Source organism: Lemur catta, chromosome 17 (genome assembly GCF_020740605.2).
Source record: "Lemur catta isolate mLemCat1 chromosome 17, mLemCat1.pri, whole genome shotgun sequence".
NCBI lineage: Eukaryota > Metazoa > Chordata > Mammalia > Primates > Lemuridae > Lemur > Lemur catta.
In genome coordinates, this window is record NC_059144.1 from 22,550,960 (window position 1) to 22,556,141 (window position 5,182).

Consider the following 5,182-nt stretch of genomic DNA (forward strand, 5'->3'; position numbering starts at 1 on the left):
CTGCTCAACTTGGGGGTAATTTCTTGCACAGCAATAGATAATTAATGCACCTGCATTACTACAAAAGCTTCCTCGATGGCAGTGATGCTTTCTAAATTTTATTTTTTCTACTGAGTAGTCACAGTGATCCTTTTAAAACATAAAACAGATCACGCCACTCAGAATCCTTCAATGGCTACTCAGAGTAAAAACCAAAATCCTTGTAATGGCCTACAGGATCCTCATTATTCAACCCTAGCCCCTAATTGTTTTAATATCATTTCCTACTCCTCTGCCCTTTGCTCAAATCTCTTCAGCACACTGCCCTCCTTGCTATGCCAGTTTGGAACACACCAATCTCAAGGCCTCTTTCTGCAGTTATCTTCATGATGTGTTTCCTTACCACCTTCAAGTCTCTGTTCAAATGTCAACTTCCCAGTAAATTATTCCCTAACCACCCAATATAAAATACTGTCACTCCTCTCCACACACTGGTATTTCTACTTACCTTACCATGCTTTTTCTGTCCCTAATTACTATGCATAATACACCTACCAAAATGTAAATTCCACAAGTGCAAAAACATTGTTTCATTGAATGCTGTATTTCCAGCTCCTAAAACAGTACCTGGTATATAACAGGTATCCATTAAAAATTTCACTGACAATACAAGGACATTAGGTAACATGATCCACATTATCACCAATGGTCTTGCAGAATCTTGACAGTTTTATAGCCATCTAAAAAGCAAAAACCAGGTCATGTACAATTTGTACAGTACTGTACTCTCTCACAACAATCACAATCTTCATTAAAACTCTTTGAGATAAGATTATTGCCCTCATTTTACAGACAAGAAAACTAAGTCTCAAAAAATGGAAGGGATATAGCTGGTTGGTGGTAGAGCAAAGATTGAACCCCAATCTGATTCCAAATTCTATGCTCTCTCCATTGCATTAGCTGCCTCCTAAAGTACAAACTATGAAATCACAGCTCTGTGAGGGGCACTTCCTAAAGGATGAGAAATAATGACACCTAGGTCTGCAGTTTTCTGATGGAAAAGGAGCAAAGAAAGGTAGAATGTGACTGAAGGAACAGAGGGCACACCAGTAGGACAACCCAGGTTCTAGCCTTGGTTTTGTTATGAACTCATTCTATAAATTTGGGGACATCAACTGTCCCTTCTCAGCCTTCTCAGTAAATTGTGTATCATAATCCCAGCCTCTATAAAGCATGGGGCTAATGTAAAGATCAATTCAACAGATGTTCACCAAACCCAAAGGCAATGGAGGGAAGTTATCACATGTCCTGGGGGCAGTTTGCTAGCTCCACCCACTTATTAGCTATGGGACTCCAGGCAAATTACTTGATCTATGAGTGCCTCGGTTTCTTCATGTGTAAAATGTGAAGATATAGAACCCACTTCATAAAATTGCCGTGAGGATTAAATGGGCCTTTACATGTAACATATTTAGCAGCACCTGACACTTTGCGACTATTCTGTAAACATTAGTTATTACTATTATCATCAGGTGCTAGACTCTGGAATATAGAGAGGAAAAGGGTAAGGCATAACGTCTAACGAACGAACCCATGGTGTCAAAAAGGGGCAGGAGAAGTAATTCGGTGCAATGAGTGCAAAAACCGAGAAGCAAATGTAGCTGCGCCTGGAAAGCGCCGCTGAGTAGCGGTATTTGAGTTGGGTCCCAAAGAATGAGAGTTCCAGAGTCGGGCGCGGGAGGCACTGGGCTTTCGGACAGATCCCGTGCAAAGCCGCCAGGGCACAGGGAGCTGCAAAGGTCCGGAGCGAGGGAGCGAGATGGGCGGGAAAGTGTAGTGACTTAACCACCCGGGATTGTAGGCTGTAGGATACGAGGGCCGGGAAGTTCTCTTTCTGCGCCGGCTGGAGCCCAGAGCGGTGGCGGCTGCAGGAAGCCGAGGCAGGCCGGCCGGCTGCCCCAGGACGAGTACCAGCCCCTCTCTGGGCCTCAGGTAGCTCCGAGGTAACGGGAGGCCGCTGCCCGAACGGGATTCCCTCAGACACCCTAGGCGGGCGGGTCTCCGGGCCTCGGACCGTTAAACCCGGCACCTCCCGCCTGCCCCTGAGGCCCCACCTCACCACGCTCGGCTCCTGCAGATTCCCGGCGTGTTCCTCAGCGCGGGAGCAGCCGGGGCCGCGGCTAAGGCCCGGCGGGGGCGGGGACCCACCGCCCCGCTGAGGCCCAGACCCCGCCCCCCCAACTTCCGCCCTCCTGCCCCGCCGAGAAGGGCGCCTATGGGTAGACTGCGCCGGGAAAGGGGCCTCCCGCCATGTTGGGTATTGGCAGACGATTTACTAAAGAGGCCCAGAAGGAAAGGGGGGGTTATATTGAGACGTAAAATCCATCGCCAGAAATGAGGACAGTCAGAACGTCTGGATTCGAGTAAGGGAGGTTTGGGAAAAAACTTGCCCTCGATCATCTCATTTTTGAGCTTCAGAGTTACATGTTGCGCGTGTGTAAAAGTCAGCGGGTTCTAAGTGCGCCTGCGCACTGCCTTACCTACGGCCCTGCGTACAATTACAACTGCGTGGTAAACAAGGGAACCGGTTACTGGGTAGCGGTAAAACCTGCAGGGAGTCCAGTGCTGGGGCTTTTTGACGTTTGGACCCATAAACTCAAATCAGCTTCAGGCAATACAACACTTACAGCAGAGTTACTTGGTGTCGTTTGGAACGCTCAGCGGTCGGTTTCGTCTACATGTCTTTGCCCAGTGTGTTACGTTTGCCTGTTCTACATCCGTCCAGGGAGCTGGGGTTTGTCTAATTTTCTGTTTAAGCCTGACTTCTAGAGGATTTTTTCTCCCCTGTATGACCCAGGCATTAATCCCATAACATTGTGCATAAATTACCAATTCACTTTATATAAATTGTAAATTCCATTTACCTGCCTCCCTCACTCAGTGGTTCTCAATTTTTGGTAGGGATTAAAAAAAAAGGGGGGGGGGGAGAACTTCTTAATTGAAGACTCTCAGATTCCACTCCTAGAGAATCAGTAAACCAGGAGTGGAGCCCAGGAATCTGCATTCTAGCAAATATTCCAGGTGATTCTGATACATTGGGAACACATTTTAGAAAGGAAGCACTGCATGAGGCTGTGAGCTCCTTTAGCGTAGAGACTGTGACTTAGTTATCTGTGACTCCAGCACCCAGCACAAGGCCTGGTAGAAAACAGGTGCTCAGTAGGTGTTGAGGGAATAGATAAATGGATGAGTTAGTTGATAGCGAGAGTGAGACAGTCAGCAAACCTTCTGGTTAACCCACAGCCAAAGGTAACCTGAGAAGGGAACACTTTGTTAAGAGTTATGTTGTATCTTTCTCCTCTAAGAACACAAAAAGTTCTCAATAGCTGCTTTGAGAAATAGAGAAAGTAAGTGGGGAATGAAGAGGGTTAGGAAGGACACTGGTTCTAAAAGGCAGACTGGAGAGAGGGAGAAAAAACATCTCCAGGCATCAGGCAGAGAAAAAGACGCAAAGAATTAGTGGTGTAGGATTCCATCCTATAAAAGGGACTGTGCAAGAATCAATAATGTTCACTGCAACAATATTTGAAATGGAGAAAAATAAAACAACCTAAATGTTACACATATTAAGCTCTTTTCTACCTTACACATACTGTGCTCTCTACCTAGACCACTTTTCCACCAGCTCTTGGTTTGATACCTTCCCCTCCTTCAGATCTCAGCTTAAATGGTACTTCCTCAACTAGATCTTCCCTGACCATGCTATCTAAAGTAATGATTACCCTATATTTTCTATCACAGTCCTCTGTTTCTTTCATAGCACTTTCCACTTATTATTTTATTGTTTTGTTTATTAACTTTCTCGCCCTCTAAAATTTAAGCTTAATGTGGCCAGGAGACTTATTCCTAGTATTTAGAAGAGAATGTGACACGTGGTAGTTGCTAAATGAATCAAGTCAGCCTCAGTGTTATAAAGTTTAATGACAAAATCCATCAGCAAACTGGACAATAAATTTTAAGACTATGAGGAGTAAACTGGTTTCAGACTACAAAGACATGCCAACAAAGAGTAAATGGAATAAAAGAGGATCAAAACCAAATAGTAATCTTTGATCTCTGTAAAGGCAGATTCATTCATTCATTCTCTTATTTATTTATTCATTCACCCAGCAAACATTTAGTGAACATTGATTATGTTCTAGTATAATACAATGTATTAATGGCAAATTGGAAATTGTATTAAAACATAATGAAGTAGTACAACTGGGTATCGTCTGGACAAAGCAGAAAGTAGAGTTAGCTGATGTATGAAAGTGGGTAACTCTGCCCCCTAGAGGTTCTCCAGGCATAGAGAGTACAATACATCAGCCTTCAAACATCCTGCAAAGTGCAGGGAACATGCAAACGACTCATACACATCACCTTTCTTGGGGCCCAAGAACTCTATAAATACAAACTGGACACAATTCAGTGGTCAAGTCTCATTCCAGTCCTAGCTTCTACTCACGAAGTTGCTCTAAGTGACCAACTCACCCACACTTGACACTTCTTTAAGTGGGTGGCATCTTTTCAACACTACTCAGGGCCTGGGCAATAAAGGATGTTCAGTCACAGCTCCCTCAAAACCAGGTCCTCTCCTTACTCAAAAATGGGCCCTTAATTATATTCTAACAGTAGTATTTATTGGCTGCTCATGTGACACAGCAACTGAACTCTAAGATTCTGAGTAAGAACCAAGTAGAGGAACATGGTAGAACAAACACTGGACTTGAGTCAGACACATTCACCTGGGATTGAACTCTAGGCTTTGCCTTGTGTTTTTTTGTTTGTTGATTTTTGGGTGTTTTTTTGATTTTTTTTTTTTTTTTTTGAGACAGGGTCTCACTCTCTTACCCAGGCTGTAGCACAGCAGCTCACTGCAGCCTTGAACTCCTGGGCTCATGAGATGCTTCTGCCTCAGCCTCTCGAGTAGCTGGGACTACAGATGTGCACCACCATGCCTGGCTAATTTTTAAAAAAATTTTTTGTAGGGATGGGGTCTCTCTTTGTTGCCCAGGCTGGTCTCTAACTCCTGGCCTCAAATGATCCTCTCACCTCAGCCTCTCAAAGTGCTGGGATTACAGGCATGAGCCACTGCACCCAGCCTAGTTTTTGTTTTGTTTTGTTTTGTTTTGTTTTTAAGAGACAAGGTCTCATTATGTTG

The 5,182-nt window shown here is 44.5% G+C and overlaps 1 protein-coding gene across 6 annotated transcripts in view; it reads right to left on the reverse strand.

Moving 5' to 3' along the window:
- The window catches only part of CEP250 (centrosomal protein 250), a 51,960-nt gene extending 49,780 nt beyond the window's left edge, over positions 1–2,180 (reverse strand). For 4 of the 6 annotated variants that reach the window (XM_045528726.1, XM_045528725.1, XM_045528720.1 and 1 more), the window contains exon 1: positions 2,094–2,180. The gene's annotated coding sequence lies outside the window, so the exon portion shown is untranslated. Of the gene's footprint in view, positions 1–606; positions 660–2,093 lie in introns of those variants that run through there. The other 2 variants (XM_045528721.1, XM_045528722.1) reach the window with 2 other exon arrangements.
- Positions 2,181–5,182: the final 3,002 nt, after the last annotated feature.